The sequence below is a fragment of the Lepidochelys olivacea genome (assembly GCF_965140295.1).
Source record: "Lepidochelys olivacea isolate rLepOli2 genome assembly, chromosome: 3".
NCBI lineage: Eukaryota > Metazoa > Chordata > Testudines > Cheloniidae > Lepidochelys > Lepidochelys olivacea.
In genome coordinates, this window is record NC_140413.1 from 32,083,893 (window position 1) to 32,101,235 (window position 17,343).

Consider the following 17,343-nt stretch of genomic DNA (forward strand, 5'->3'; position numbering starts at 1 on the left):
CAGAGATATGTTCCTGCAAGCCCTCATGATCCTTCTGTTGGCTCCAGTCAGCTTGGCAATACCAGAACATCCTCTTCGGGGAGCAATCCAAACCATCGCCTCAGCTGCTGGTGCTACAAATTGCTGGATGTGCACCTTGCTAGATTCAACCAATGGACTGGGAATTGAATTTGTACCACTACATGCAGTGGCTGAGAATGGACAAACCTCATGGATGCAATGGTTAGCTCAACACTTGGGATTCTCCCTCTCCCCGTTTTTACATTCGGTTGTGAATACTGTTTTAACCATTTTAATTATTGTAATTGTTTTTTGTGTAACTTTATGTATTATGAAGCGTTTGATTCAAACTGCTCTTTCCTCCACACAAATCAGATACCTAGAGCTAAAAAGGGATCCTACCCAATTCCGCGAACCCTCATCCTCTAATTTGGTTGTTGGGTATTTCTAGATTTCCCCAAGGAGGGCAAGAGGTGCTGGCATCACCGCCACCTTGCAATCTGGGATGTAGTGTGGTGCATCAGGGGGTGGAATGTAGCCAGACAGCCAGCCCCCCCCCCCCCCCTCAGACCAGCATTGCTGGAAACACAGGAGGAAGCAGGAATAGGGCACTTAACATATATTCCAGCACAGCCTTTGAAGCTGTGAAAGCACAGGTGTGCTGCTACAATGTGCCTCTGGGAACAGATACGACGATTAAGCTCACAGCAGGCAGAGGCCCTGTGACAGACATGGCTCTTAGCCCCAACTAAATAGCATGATGCACACACACCAACATCCTAGGTGGGAAAATATTTACCCTGATAAAAGAAATGTCCAGTAGTCGAAACTTATTGTTTCTCTCCTTTGCAAGTGTAAACTACTCTTGTGAAAGCTGGCGTCGCCCAGACAGACCAGCCTCAATTTGGCATAAGAAAGGAGAAAGAGAATAAAGGAGTACAGAGGTATAAGTAGGGGACCTACAGCACCATGATTTTTGAGTGCTTTTCACTATCTATCTGCTGGTCAGATAAGTGACAGCCTCCCAAGGCTTCTGCAGCTAAGAGGGTCCCTACGCCTTGTCCCTTATTCGTCTTTCCGCGGAATTGAGTGACCGATCCTGGCTTGGCACCTCTGGAATCGAGAGATGCAAGGAGGGTAAGAAGCACCCACACCTGATCTCCTATCTTTAGTGTACACATATTTTGAAATAGAGCTCTATACTTTGTTTTCTTTCTTTGGGATTGTGGCTTCAGTTTTGTAACTTGTTTGTGTGTGTAACATCTCTACATTTAAATAAGTAGGCACTAGCAATTTTGTAACCACATGATTAGAATCTAGCTTAATAAATTTTGGTAACCATTTATGCATAAGCCTGACTTGTTTTCTCTGGTTTACTGTAAAGCAGCCAACACAATTAAAGAACCTCAGCCGTTTTGGCTCTAAAGCCTGGCCATTAGGTGAGAGTACTAAGAGCCTAGCGTTGAGTTGTGCCGCCTCCACGGGGCAAACTCTTGGGGCACCTGTCAGTCAATCCTGGCTGCCCACTGCGAAGGAGCTCTGAGCTCTAGCAGTTAAAGTCACGGGTGTGGAGAGGCTCTTAGTGCTGCCATTGGGGCACCTGTCAGTCAGTATTGACTGCCCGCTGCGAAGGAGCTCTGAGCTCTAGCAGTTAAAGTCACGGGTGGTTAGGACCTTGGGGCATCCGTCAGCCTAGCCCGGGCTGCCCGCCGCGAAGGGACAGTGCGTCCTAGCGGTTAAAGTCACGGATGGTATAAACGGGCATAGCTGGCACCTCACCAAACATCCTTGGCCGTCGGCTAACACTCCCCCACTGCCATTTGCTGCTCCTGCCCCTCTGCCTTGGAGCTGCTCCCGGGAGCCTCCTGTGCGGGGTGTGGAAGGGTAAGAGGGGGGCTAATGTCAGGGTGTTCCCCTCCCCCCTGCTCCTGTCCCCCGCTTACTCCATCTCCATAGAGCCTGCGGGGGGACACACACGACAGGGCTCAGGATGGAGGGAGCTTGCTGGCAGCAGCTGCTGTCTCAACTTGCTGATCTACTTAAAAAGGCAATGTACTTAGAGTGGAGTCAGCATACTTAAAGGGGCAATGCGGATTTCTCTCTCACACATAGGGTGTGTGTCTCTGTCTGCCCATGCTATCTCCCCTCCCTCCATTTGTACTGCCTTGTAGAGTGTGAGGCTACATGAACAACGTGTTAATCCTTGAGGGCTCAGCTGAGTGCTAGTTCATCATTTAGCAGCAAGGCATTCCCGGGAAATATCCAACCCTCTTCCACCCTCTGACTCCACCACCTCAACGAAGCTTCACAATCATCATTGCTGTGTATAGTATTAAATTGTTTGTTTAAAACTTATACTGTGTGTGTGTATATATAGTCTTTTGTCTGGTGAAAAAAATTTCCCTGGAACCTAACCCACCCTATTTACATTTATTATTATGGGGAAATTGGATTTGCTTAACATCGTTTCGCTTAAAGACACATTTTTCAGGCACATAACTACAACGTTTAGCAAGGAGTTACTGTACATTCACTTACTTAATTTTTTTTTGGTGTTGGGAGGCTTAGTTCGCCGATGTTTGTAAAGTGTTCTGAGGTCCTAGGGTAGAAGGAGCTGTATAAATGCAATGAATAATAATTATTATATATTTAAAGTTCAGATTAGAACCGACAAATATTTCCCATCTCACTAAATGTGAGATGAGTGACTTTTTCCCCTCTTACATCTCTTCTCACATACATGACCTATACTTGATACCTTCTGAATATATCTTTCTTATTTTCACAGCTTTTTATACAAGTATTGATAATTTGCCCTCCGACAGACTATGGACAGAAAAAAGACTGAATATATTATATGTAATATAAGTAGACTATTTTATAAAATGGTTGTAACTGACCATAAATATAATAGCTGAATCCCTCTGTATCTTTATGTATTAGTAACATATTTACTTCTGCACAATTAAAAGAGAGATTGAGATTAATATAAAATATTAATAGTCTAAAGCAATCATCATCTAATGGTCCAGTGGGAAAGTTAAGTAAATTATAAAGGCAAATATAAAAAAATGAGAATAATAATGCAAGAGATAGCCTAAAAATACAAAATATGGGAACTCCACTATCAGAGAAGTAGAAAGAATATCAGGATCTGACTATGTTACACTCTCAGACCAAGTTACTGTTTAGAACTGGAGCATTTATTAAACTTTTACCATAATCCAACACCAAACATAGCTTGCACAAGCCCACTGCTGGAAAATATTCCATAACACTGAACAAACTTTTATGACCACACCCCGTTCACCAGAGCTGTGTCCCTTTGATGTCTTTAGCACAGTTCCAGATCTTAACAGGACAAGAAGGAAAATATAGCTCTGCCATTCCTTTCAGTTCTTACACAAAAAATATTTACACTTACATTAGAATTTATATATGGGGGAGTAGTAATTTATTAATGCTACAATTACAATGCATACAACATTCTGTGGATCAAATCCTGTGCATCTTTTTCAATTTTTACCCAGTTAAATGCCCCAAAAGTCAAAACCTCAGGATGTGGCCCAACGTGTGTAAAATTCTAAATGTAGATTAGCTACTGTTCACTTAAGCAAAATCCTTAGGACACTGACCACGTCTCTTTATATATGCCTACACTGTCTAGGACACTGGGTTCTCTGGGTACTGCTGTGATCTAAATATTGCATAATAGTAATAATAACAAAACAAAAACAGAATTAAAGCTAATATACAAACAAGTGGTGCTGGAAGGTGGGATTCACCACAACTCAAAGAATGGGGTAAATTTCTGGGGAGAGAAGAAATTAATTATGACCTATAACCACCTAAAAAGGACAAAGGAAATAATGAGAGCAATAAGTTGGAAAAAGGACAAAATAGGAGGGAAAGAGGCAAAAATAAGGGAGGAAAATGTGATCTGAAGTGGATACAGGACAGGGATTATCTTGCTTCCCAAGTGTCAGCCCAATGAGTGGTTTCCCTGGCCATCACCTATAGAATTCTCTAATAAGAACTGGACGTTAGCCTAGATAGCCCCAAAGGTCTTGAATTGTGAATGAGCTAGTAAACAAGCATCTCCAAAAGAGCATGGGAGAAGATTTCTTACTGGTTCTCTCTGTCACTTAGTAATAGCGGTTTATATGCAAAAGAGACATAGTTAGTTACTTCTTGGAGTTGATAGTTTAATCAAGTTCTTTTAACATATTTTGAAGACATAAGGCCATGCATATTTAGTTCACAATATGTTTCCCAGCAGGAATATCAGGAGTTAGTGTGGTTTCTTGAATCACTGATCAACACAAATTAAAAAGGAATATGACTCTTTCAGTCAATGGCCTCTTTGACATTGGAAATTCCAGTTCAAAGCAGATGGAATCAAAAAGGCAGTAGTAGAAATCCAATTACTCTTCTTTTGAGTGCTTGTCCGTATTTCACTTCTGGTGCACATGGACCTCATACACTCAAGATCAGGATTGTAAGGATCTGAGGGCGCAGGTCCTCAGTTTTTGTGAATCTAGAACCCAGGGCAGTAGGACTATAAGCTTATGACACTGCCTCATTGCCACCAAGGAACGAGGGGCTGCTTTGTCTGTCTTTATCTTGGAAGGTCGGGACCCACAGGAAGTTCTATTGGGATGACCCAGAGTCTGGGGCATCTGATTGGCTCATACCCACTACTTAAGCCAGGAAGTGACCCAGGTGGCTTGTCTGAGCAACAGTGCAGACTCCCTGTTTCTGCTACATTGGAACCCGCTCTTTGCCTGCCTCCTGCAATCTGCATGCAACCCTATTCCCGTTTTGCTCCTGTTGCTAGTTTCTGTTTTGGTCCTGCTCTGTGCCTGATCCTTGCCTTGTCTCTGGTTTCTGCCACTACAGCTTGCTCCTACCCATTGGCTCAGACTCCTGACTCTGATCTTTGGCTCAAGTGCTGACTCTGACTTTCACTCTGACCATTAGGCCAGATCACCTACGTCCTGGTTCCTGACAAGAATTTTTTGGCCATTGGTATATATTGGGACCATGCCTGCGACCTTTCTATCCTCATGCTTCCCACCCTAGGCCATAAAAGGCAGAACGGGGGTGACCATCCTTTAGTTCCTTCTTAACACCCTTCTTAACACTGCGAGATGGAACTGCTAGCAATATTCACTTTCTCTTGTGCCTTTTGCGACTCAATCCATCTAATTGTATATACTTTTAGTATTTAGTTGTCAGGGGTTGTCTGGTTGTCCCAGGCCCAAGCGTGTTCCATGGGTCACTTCCTACCCTAGTCCCAGTTGCTCTGGCATCATCTCTAGGGTTGGATGTGGGGTCTCTCTTGTGTCCTTTCTGCTTTGTTTCCAGCAGCTCCACAGCTGACAACAGCAAGCCATCCCACCTGGCTCCTGCATTCGGCTGGATCCCTGGTGTGCAGCTAAGAGGCTTGACCCCCAGCGGTTTAGAGTCCTGGTGGCTTCCTGGCGAGAGGCTGTGGCACACAACCGCTCATCTCCTCAGTCAGCCCAGACAGAGCTGAGCTGCTCCCTTGTAAATGCTCCCTCCACTGGAAGCATACCCGGCAGGGGTTAGGGAGCATGGCCTCTTGGGCCAAGAACTGTTCTTTAACCCTTGCTTTTCCCATGCACGGATGGTATAACCCCTCACAATAGTACAGGTGTAGCGTGAGGATTAGTTTTTGTTAGTTTAAAAACATTGTTAGTACCTAGTACTGGATTCTAGCCCATACAGTGAGTCCAAATCTCTGTGTTTTAAATATTGCCCTTTTGTAAGGCAGCTATGCCTCTTAACGATCGCTACTCGAGATGCCTGTTTTACTTGGGTAGAGGCATATTCTGGAAAAGTGCTCCATCTGTGCTTCATTTTCCAAACAAATTCAGATGGTGAGAGAGGTTTGCCTGAAGTTTTTCTGCTGAACATATCAATGAGATATACTTCTGATTGGGTAAACCTGATCATCCTGGATCTGAGCAATCTACATCTAAAAGTGCTCTGGTGAGCTCTGGCTTGACTGCCAGCTCCCAGGGCCCTGCTTCTAAAACGTCCTCCTTGGTTGTGACTTCTAACAAATCCTCTTCATTATCTGCCGAGAAGTAGGAAACAGCACCCATCTTCTAAAGAGCATAGACAAAGGTTGCCTTCTCAGGAACCTAGTAAGAAGATGCAGATGTCTCTCCATTCTGCCTTCTTGAAGGGTAGATCAACGTCTGGAATAGGACTGTGAAGGAGTCCAGTCCCTGAGTTGTGGTGCCATCTAAGGAGCAGGTTGCCTCCAGTGCTGACTCTGCAGGACCATCTCTGGGACTGTTGGTACAGGCATCAGCGGTACCAGTGCTGATATACTCAGCACCCTCTAGTACACCAGTGCTGAGGGTCTCCAATACACTGCTTATTGTAAGGCCTATGGGTCTAGTAGTGAGGCCTGTAGAGCTACCAGACAGCTAACATCTCCAGGCTGCCACTCAGTGGCAGCTGTAACCAAGTTGCATTCCACTTCCCATGACTCTCTGGCGACACAGACCATGGGAAATTCTGCTTCAACTTCAAGAGTTTGACAGACAGCAGCCCCACGGCTTCTGATTGGCAAACTGCCCTATATAAATTTAAGGGGCATTCCAAGAAGTGTCCAGGCAATAGTGTGGATCTTCTATAGCTGCCATGATCATTCCTGCTCCTTGCTCTTGAATTCTTGGTTTGATCTTGGCTTTATTTGGACTTCACTTCCTGACTCGGACCCTGATCCTCGGTATTGACCCTGGCCTGGACCTGACTATGAATTCCTCTGCTACTCCTTGCTTCAGGTTTGCCCCTGCTCTGACCCTTGGCCCAGAATGCCCTTGTCAGGATCCTGACACTTACAGTGCCAAACTTCTCAGCCCTGATTTAACCTCATGGTATCAACGAGAGACTGCTGAATTGGAATTAATTTGCAAACTGGACACCATTAAATTAGGCTTGAATAAAGACTGGGAGTGGATGGGTCATTACACAAAGTAAAACTATTTCCCCATGTTTATTCTCCCCCCCCCCCTACTGTTCCTCACATGTTCTTGCCAACTGCTGGAAATGGCCCATCTTGATTATCAGTACAAAAGGTTTTTTTTCTTTCCTGCTGGTAATAGCTCACCTTAACTGATCACTCTCGTTATAGTGTGTATGATAACACCCACTGTTTCATGTTCTCTGTGTGTGTGTATATATCTTCCTACTGTATTTTCCACTGCATGCATCCAATGAAGTGGGTTTTAGCCCACGAAAGCTTATGCTCAAATAAATTTGTTAGTCTCTAAGGTGCCACAAGTACTCCTCGTTCTTTCTGTGGATACATACTAACACAGCTGCTATTCTGAAACCTCTCATGGTATCAGTTCTGCATGAGCCACCACTACTGGGCACTTCCTCAGCTGTAGTACTGAGTACTTCTATGGCATTAACTCCCTGTGGTGCATCCCAGGACCCCTCTTAAATCGGCTCTGCCCCCTGAGAAGGAATAGTCCTTCTCTCTCTCAGCCTTGGAGCAAAGTATGTTTCAGACAGGGAGTCCAAGTCCTATTACTACCCTCATGGACATAAGGGATCTAGAGAAGGGCACTGTCTGATATCCACCCCCACGGTTCCCTGCTACCTTTCCTTAGGGCACTCACTCTTGGCCCTATGGGTTTCCAACCTGCAAGGAAGCTAACCTCAAATGCCTCCTCCAGGGTTAGTTCTCCTTCCCCCGTAAGATCTCTTAGGGTGCAACAACCACCATTCCAGATGATACACACTGAGTTGCATCAGGAACAGGTACATCACAAAAAACACAAGGGCAGCAATGCTTATTGCAGTAGCTATCTCCTTATCTTCCTCAGTTGAGGCTGGAGTCCCTGCCTCACAATCCCATCCTAATGACTACAAAGCATTCCAGTATCAACTCTGTTGTATGGTAGACGTGCTAGAGGTACTGGTCGAGGTAGTGCAGGAGAAATCCCCAAAACTATTAAACATTCTCCTCAGTGCCAGAGTGATTGTCTATGCCAATCAACAAAGGACTTTTGTTGCACAGGCTCCATCTATGACAGACACCAGCTTCTATTCCACCTACACCTAAAACAGCTGACAGGTGGTAGCAGGTGCCTTCATCTGAATTTGCATATTTCTATACATATCTGGTCTCTAGTTTTTTTAGTTCTGAGAGGTGCCTGGGAGATATCTAGGCATCAAGGATCTAAGATGACAGCCAAGGAAAAAGAATCAAAATGTTTGGACTTATTTTGGAAGAAGAGATACTCCTCTGCAAGCCTCCAACTTCGGATTCCCAATTACACCTCTACCCCGATATAACACTGTCCTCGGGAGCCAAAAAATCTTACCGTGTTATATTGAACTTGCTTTGATCCACCGGAGTGCGCAGCCCCGTCCCCCCAGAGTGCTGCTTTACCACATTATATCCGAATTCGTGTTATATCGGATCGTGTTATATCGGGGTAGAGAAGTATTAGGCATTATTTTCTAAATATTACTATCTAAATTCACATGGTGTCTGATTTTTAAGTTAAGCTTCAGATACCTGAGAAGAGCCCAGGTCTTTAATTTTGGAGGGTCAATTAGTGGGACGAATTTCTCGAGGAACCTGAACTTTCATATCAGTGTGGTGCCTGTTTGGAAGGTAGATGAATTTCAACAATTCTTTTATGCCCTGAAGGTGAAGATGCTGTGTGATGAACATGAAAGAGGCTAAGTGACTGAGAAGTCTCAGACACATTCTTACAGATATTTGAGGATCATTTTGTAATTGATTGACTGAGATCTACCATGATGTTGAATCTGTCTTGATACAGGTTTGCTCTTGCTGTTGACAAGCCTAGAACTGCCCTTAAGAATTCTATTCCCTGCCTGGCACTGTCATAAATATAAAGGGAAGGGTAAACCCCTTTGAAATCCCTGCTGGCCAGGGGAAAACTCCTCTCACCTGTAAAGGGTTAAGAAGCTAAAGGTAACCTTGCTGGCACCTGACCAAAATAACCAATGAGGAGACAAGCTACTTTCAAAAGCTGGGAGGAGGGAGAGAAACAAAGGGTCTCTGTCTGTCTGTATGCTGTCTTTGCCGGGGATAGACCAGGAATGGAGTCTTAGAACTTTTAGTAAGTAATCTAGCTAGGTATGCGTTAGATTATGATTTCTTTAAATGGCTGAGAAAAGAATTGTGCTGAATAGAATAACTATTTCTGTCTGTGTATCTTTTTTGTAACTTAAGGTTTTGCCTAGAGGGGTTCTCTATGTTTTGAACCTAATTACCCTGTAAGATATCTACCATCCTGATTTTACAGGGGGGATTTCTTTATTTCTATTTACTCCTATTTCTATTAAAAGTCTTCTTGTAAAACACTGAATGCTTTTTCATTGTTCTCAGATCCAAGGGTTTGGGACTGTGGTTACCTATGCAAACTGGTGAGGCTTTTTATCCAACATTTCCCAGGAAAGGGGGGGTGCAAGTGTTGGGAGAATTGTTCATTGTTCTTAAGATCCAAGGGTCTGGGTCTGTAGTCACCTAGGCAAATTGGTGAGGCTTTTTACCAAACCTTGTCCAGGAAGTGGGGTGCAAGGTTTTGAGAAGTATTTTGGGGGGAAAGACGCTTCCAAACAGCTCTTCCCCAGTAACCAGTATTTGTTTGGTGGTGGTAGCGGCCAATCCAAGGACAAAGGGTGGAATATTTTGTACCTTGGGGAAGTTTTGACCTAAGCTGGTAAAGATAAGCTTAGGAGGTTTTTCATGCAGGTCCCCACATCTGTACCCTAGAGTTCAGAGTGGGGGAGGAACCTTGACAGGCACTAAGAATGATTTTTTTTTTAATCTTTCCCTGCTGTTATAGCATCCTGTAATACCTGGACTCTATCGTCAAAGAAATTAAGGGGCGACTGACCCTGCTGTGCCATTTATGTCCTCAGGTAGGGAGAATGGGGGCACTCAGGGTGCAAGTGCAGGTGAAGTCCCAACACTGCTGGCCAAAAGATTCCGATCTTGAGTGCATTTTGGTCAATATAGTGAGGCTGTGAAGCCAAATGTGAGGTAGGAAAATTTCTAATTTACTCCATAATGGGAGTACCAATTGTTAGGATATAGATATTCAGGCCTGTCTGCAAAGGCCTGTACTCTAAGAATTTAGGTGTATTCTTATCACTTGGCTAGTGATAGAGGTATAAAAGAAAGAATCAAAATCACTGTCTGCTGGTGTAAGGGCCTTCTCTTACTGTGACAGTCTGAGGCCCTGTTCTTAGGCTCAGGCCTTTGGCTAAGCAGCAGAGGCAGCCATAAGCTGGGAAGCGAACGGTCACATCCTCACATTCCAAACTAGTCACATTGAAATAAGGTGCTATTGGGCTGTTAGGCACTATCAGGACAGGATTGTATTCCTATCACCTCCAGAGAAAGGGAAGTGCCTAGAAAATGTAAAAGGAAACTTAGTTTGATAGCATCCTGTCTGGCAAGAACTCACTTATCAATAGCTGGGATGTGAAATCCTCACTTCTGTATTGTTTTGTCATTATAGTTCCCACTTTGCTGTTGTTTGTCTGTATAATCTCTGTCTGGTTCTGTGATTGTTCCTGTCTGCTGTATAATTAATTTTGCTGGGTGTAAACTAATTGAGGTGGTGGGATATAATTGGTTACATAATCATGTTACAATATGTTAGGATTGGTTAGTTAAATTTCAGGAAAATGATTGGTTAAGGTATAGCTAAGCAGAACTCAAGTTTTACTATATAATCTGTAGTCAATGAGGAAGTGACGGGGTGTGGGTGGGGGTGGGCATGTGGGTGTGTGAGATGGGAACAGGGAATGGGGGTAAGAAAATTGGAATCATGTTTTGCTAAAGGGGGAAATGGGAATGGGAGTAAGGAAGTTGGAATCATGCTTGGCTAAGGGCAGGAATCGGAACAGGGACACAGGTGTAAGGCTCTGTGGTGTCAGAGCTGGGAAGGAGGATACTAAGGAAGGAAACTGGAATCATGCTTGCTGGAAGTTCACCCCAATAAACATCGAATTGTTTGCACCTTTGGACTTCGGGTATTGTTGCTCTCTGTTCATGTGAGAAGGACCAGGGAAGTAAGTGGGTGAAGGAATAAGCCCCCTAACACCAATATGTCAAATATAATTCAAGGCGCCTTTTTATCTAGCCTCAAAAACTATCTTCAGATAAATTGGAGAAAAAGATGTATCTCTTCCTCAGATCAAGTCATATTCCATCTGCTAGGCAAAGAGGTCTTCCATCATCCCCATAATCAATGGAATTTACATTGCTGACACTTTTCTTGTCTGTGTAAATTTATTTTAAATAAACCTAGAGGATTTGAACATACCAAACAGGAGACCAAAAACAGATGTAAACTGCTTCTTAGGTCATAAGATACAAAGAATCCTATTGGAACCATGAATGTTAACTTTCCTAATTATTAATATTACCATAGTTATTTTTCAGGCACTCACTTATCAATTTTGAAAATCTTGAATTTGTGAAAGTAGTTTTCAAGGCAGAATAGCTACGTACGCTGTTATCAAACAGACTTGACATTTCCAGGATAAGATAAATACTTACATTCAAATCCTCTTAGATTGTAAAAAAATCTGTTGGCCATCTAGGATGTCAGTTGTCACTGCACCATATCATGACATTTGAAACTTCATAGTAACAGTGGGGACAGAACTATGAACCTCCTTTTTCTACAGCAACAAAAAAGAATCTTGAATAGCTGCTAGCAGTATAGGGGCTAAAACACAATCAAGTCGTGCTGATTCCATTCAATAGAGGGCAGTGGTACCCACACAAACTAGCTCAGCCCAATACTAACCAGCAGATTACCCTGATGGGCTGCATATGGCCCGCGGGCAGCAGGTTGCCCACCACTGCCTTAAGGATTAGAAAATGTTTAAATTAGATTTAGCTCCATCAGACAATTACAAGATAATTAGTTGTAACAAATAGATATGTACATTTTTCTGCAGAACTACAGAGCGATACTGACAACATGAAGCTAGTCCAGAAAAAGGAAATGAATGAACAAATCTCTCAGAAGATTGGAAGGATACAGCACTAGCTGCTACAAATACTGTGCAGAAATTAGCAAAGAAAAATTAGGATTTGATTATTTTCCCATGAGTTTTACAAAATAAATTAGACACAACATTTGCAGCAAAATGTTGGATAACATGCCATAGTATCAGAAAACATACTTCATACTTTTTCCAACTGAAAAGTTTCTGATCTGGTGTTAGAAAATTGATATATTATGTAGGCAGCGGCAGATTAGTCACTGGGCCAACAGGGCCTGTGCCCAAGGGCCCCGGCCAATTGTGATGCCCCCACGCCCTGACCTGTTCTGCCTGGCACTCCTGCTGGGGGGCGGGGAAGAGGCAGGTCGGGGCATGGGGGTTTGCTCTGCTCTGCCCGGCGCTCCTGCCAGGGAGCGGGGTCGGGGTGTGGGAAGTTGCCCCACTCCTCCCACCCAGTGCGCCTGCCGGGGAGTGGGGTAAGCCCCCACACTCTGACCCTGCTCCCTGGCAGAAGCACTGGGGTGGGCACCAGGGGACTGCAGGCAGAAGGGGTGGGGAGGGGCTCCCATTTGCTCTAGTCCTGGGCCCCACAAAATTGTAATCTGCCTCTGTATACAGGATTCAAATTCCCGTTACTGTGGTGTTAAGGAAGTGTCCTGATTTACTGAAATGAAATGACATGAAGATAGCAGGATTCTAAACAGGAATCTGTTCTGACTGCAGCCAGGCAGACCCAAATAGTTTATGGGAGGCCTGCTGCAGAATGGAGCTCCACATAGGCACAGGAGTCCATCAGCATGCTATCAGTTGCAGAATCCAGGTCTCAAAGTATTTCAGCATTATGGATGCAAAACCAAATACCTACTATAGAAATATGGTTGAATAAAATATTTAAAAGAGAAATTGTGCCTAATGGGAAAATAGATCAATGGTTCATCTAATTCAGTATCCTCTCTCAAACGATCGTTAATATCAGATGTTTCAAAGAAAGGTGCAATTAACCTTATAATGGTTAATCACATAATAACGGAGCCAGGGGAGAAATTTCTCCCAAATCTCATTGTTAGTGTTTATCTTATTAAGACTAATTATTAAGCCCTGGAGAATAGGGATTTATATCCCTTATAACTGTATATCATGTATAATGTAATTATGTTCTTATTATTCCTATACATGTCTAACTCTTTTCTTTCAATCTTGCTAAGCTCTGAGCCTCTATCTTGTGGCAGTGGGTGCCACAGATTAATTACATATTGTGTAAAAAAAATACTGTTTTATATTTCCTTACTTAATTTCATTGGGTGTGCTCTTAAACTATTTTTGAGAATAAAGGTATACAGTAACTCTTTACTAACTTTTCCCACAGCAATAATTATATACCTCCCTCACAGTTAAAATCAAAACAGGAAATATAGTCCAAGGTAATGTTGCTATAGGAGCTTTAATTTTTACATTTCATTATTTTAGGAAAAAAAAACCTTTGTAACCATATTATGGTATTGCCATAATTTTTAAAATGTCAGTGCAAAATAAAGCAAAACCCAGACACAGTTAAATAAAATAATAACGAAGCAGTAAGGTGTCAGAGTGGTTTGCTCACTACAACTATGCATGTCGAATGTTATCCACCGGAGTTGAATGTGGAGGGTGGAGTTGATTGTCATTATGAATTGTTTTTGTTGTAGGCAGATACATATATTTAATTTTTTTGTTAGGAAAAAAAATGAAGCTGCTGCCAATTTAGAGTGAGAGATGGAATGATGCCAACTGACTCATGCTATTTAACCTTTCAATGCACCATTTAGAATGCTCTCCTTTTATTATACTATTTAGAAACAAGCAGATAAAGAATTCCAGATAAAGAGAGCATTATGAACATTAATAAGGAAAATGGTGGAGCCAAATTCTGTTCTCATACACTGTATAGGAGGGCAGAAACTCACATTTAATGTAGTACTTGCAGAAGAAAAAAATCTCATAATGATAATTTAATGAACTGCCAAGACAAACAAGTTTAACTTGCCTTTATGCATAAATTTGTACATTTGTTGATTTATCAAACTGCATCCCCTTCTTTCTTAAATACTTAATTTTTTTGTATACTGTACATCTAGAGACAGACAAGACTTATTGGATTACTGGGGCCAGGATAACAAGCTACTTTAGCACATGTCTAGCTTTAAGCATGAGTAGTCCCATTGACTTCAATGGAATGTCTACCTAAGTCTATATGCAGCCTTTCTGAGAGATGTGCACTCTCCTATTCCTCTTAGGCCTTGTCTACACACAAATGTTGGTATAACATTCTCATAAGGGAAGGGGAATATGCTATACCCGCATTTCTCAAACTGAGGTCCGTGGACCCCTGGGGTTCCCTGATCAACTCCTCCCCCTCCCTCCCAGTGCCTTCTGCATGCTAAAAGTCTGGTGGCGCAACTTCCTACCTGCCACAGCTCTGTGCCGCTCTCGGAAGCAACTGGCACATCCCCGCGGCTCCTGTGGGGTGAGGGGGGTCTCTGTGTGCTGACCCCACCCTGAGCAGCAGCTCCATAGCTCGCATTGGCCAGGAACTGGCAGGGGCAGCGTGCACAGACCCCCTGGCCATCCCATCTAGGAGACACTGCCAGAGAGATGTGCCAGTAGCTTTCCGGAGCCTCCTGAGGTAAGCACCGCCCAGCCGGAGCCCACACCCCTCACCCCCTCATGCACCCCAACCCCCTCCACCAGATCAGAGCCTGCACCCCACACCCAAATACCCTCCCAGACCTTGCACCCCTCACCCACTCCTGCACCCAAAATCCCTGGCAGAGCCCGCACTCCTCACCCCCTCCTGCATCCATACTCCCTCGCAGAGCCCGCACCCCGTTCTGCACCCAAACTCCTTCCCAAAGCCCGCACCCCTCACCCCCTTCTGCACCTAAACTCCCCATCCCCCCAGAGTCCGCACCCCGCACCTTCTCCAGCAACCAAACTCCCTCCCAGAGCCCGTACCCAAACTCCCTCCAAGAGCCCACACCCCTCATACCCCAACCCTGTGGCCAGCCCAGAGCCCGCATCCCCTCCTACAACTAAATTCCTTCCCAGAGCCTACACTCTGCCCCTCCTCTGCAACCAAACTCCCTCCTAGAGCTCTCCCCCTAGCCCGCTCCTGCACCCAAACTCCCTCCCAGAGCCCGCACCCCTCATCCCTTCCTGCACCCCAAACCCCAGCCCAGCCCAGAGCCTGTACCCCCCTACACCCAAACTCCCACCCAGAGCCTGCACCCCGCAACTCCTCCTGCACCCAAACTCCCTCCCAGAGCCTGCACCCTGCACCCCATCCTGCACCAGTCTGGTGAAAGTGAGAGTGGGGGAGAGCGAGTGACGGAAGGAGTGGGGAATGGAGTGAGCGGGGGCAGAGCCTTGGAGAAGGGGTGGGGCCTTGGGAAGGGGGCAAGGCAAGGGCTGAGCAGGGGACGACTTGGGGGTCCCTGAGAAATTTTAAAACAAAATGGGAGTCCTTAGGTTACTAAAGTTTGAGAACCGCTGATCTATACCATCATAAGGATATTTATACCAGTATGACATATTAGTAAAAATCATAACTGCCATAATTATCCTGGCACAAAAACTATATGTAGGCCAGGCTTAAATGTGCTGCTAGCCCACTATTCTTGGGAGCAGGGGATTATGACACCACCCCTAAGGAGGATTCCATCTATGTGGGTGCCTTGATTGTTTCCACCGCAACATGGCTACGCTGGTGCGGTGTTGGCAAGGGACCCAATGCATGCAGTCCTCTCGTCAGGTGGGTGGGGACTAGTCTTCCCTTGAATGAGATAGACCTCAGGTTGTCTGAAGATGGAGTGATGATCCATGGAGGAAGGGAGGTCTCAGCCTGCTCAAAGCGTGGTGATGGTGTTGGAATCCCACCACACAGCTCATATGTGGGTGGCTCCTGTCACTACCACCCCAATCTGGAGTGGTACCACACTGCTAGGGGCAAGATTTGTGAGGGACCTCCCTGGGGAGGTTTGCTTAGGGGCACAGACAGACTTAATTCAAAGTCCTCCCACCTCGAGAAAAATAAATGCAAACAGACAATAGGGGCAAAGGTGCTTACACACACATCTCAACTTGATTCTGCTACCACTGAAGACTGGCAAACAATTTCTATTGGCATCGGGGGAGAAGGTTTGGGCCCCAAACTGTCCATGACAACAATCAACTCTAATTACAGCCTATATTATCTCAGAAATAGCTGGCACCCACATTTTGAAGGAGACTTTATTATATGGATAGGCTCAGGATAGGCTTCTAGGGGCACAAAGCTCTAAAGATATAGAGCAGGTTGCACAGAGGAGCCAAGAGGCCAGTGAAGAAGCTTGGCAACATGTGACCTCCAGAAGAGGTAAGCGGAATGTCCGGGTTCCAGTAACACAGACACAGGTAACTAACCGCTTTCATGTTCTCTCCACAGGTACCGTTGCGGAGAGTGGACCAGATGATATGTCTGGGGCGAGAAAGCAGAAGGAGACTCCGCTGGTTGGAAGGCATGAGATGCGATGTCCTGAGGTTGGGGGTTCCACGACCACCACTCCCAAGAGGAGAAGGCGGGTGGTGGTGGTCGGGGACTCTCTCCTCCAGGAGACTGAGTCATCTATCTGCCGCCCTGACCAGGAAAACCGAGAAGTCTGCTGCTTGCCAGGGGCTAAGATTCGCGATGTGACGGAGAGACTGCCGAGACTCATCAAGCCCTCGGATCGCTACCCCTTCCTGCTTCTCCACGTGGGCACCAATGATACTGCCAAGAATGACCTTGAGCAGATCACTGCGGACTACGTGGCTCTGGGAAGAAGGATAAAGGAGTTTGAGGCGCAAGTGGTGTTCTCGTCCATCCTCCCCGTGGAAGGAAAAGGCCTGGGTAGAGACCGTCGAATCGTGGAAGTCAACGAATGGCTACGCAGGTGGTGTCGGAGAGAAGGCTTTGGATTCTTTGACCATGGGATGGTGTTCCATGAAGGAGGAGTGCTGGGCAGAGACGGGCTCCATCTTACGAAGAGAGGGAAGAGCATCTTTGCCAGCAGGCTGGCTAACCTAGTGAGGAGGGCTTTAAACTAGGTTCACCGGGGGAAGGAGACCAAAGCCCTGAGGTAAGTGGGAAAGCGGGATACCGGGAGGAAGCACAGGCAAGAATGTCTGTGAGGGGAGGGCTCCTGCCTCATACTGGGAATGAGGGGCGATCAACAGGTTATCTCAAGTGCTTATATACAAATGCACAAAGCCTTGGAAACGAGCAGGGAGAACTGGAGG

The 17,343-nt window shown here is 45.1% G+C and overlaps 1 long non-coding RNA gene across 1 annotated transcript in view; it reads right to left on the reverse strand.

Annotated features, from left to right (window-relative positions):
* LOC311518974 overlaps nucleotides 1-17,343 on the reverse strand; it is a 139,937-nt gene that overhangs the window by 107,356 nt on the left and 15,238 nt on the right. Inside the window, exon 3 of the long non-coding RNA XR_014711168.1 lies at nucleotides 2,539-2,614. This is a non-coding gene — a long non-coding RNA (uncharacterized lncRNA). The remainder of the gene's footprint in view (nucleotides 1-2,538; nucleotides 2,615-17,343) is intronic.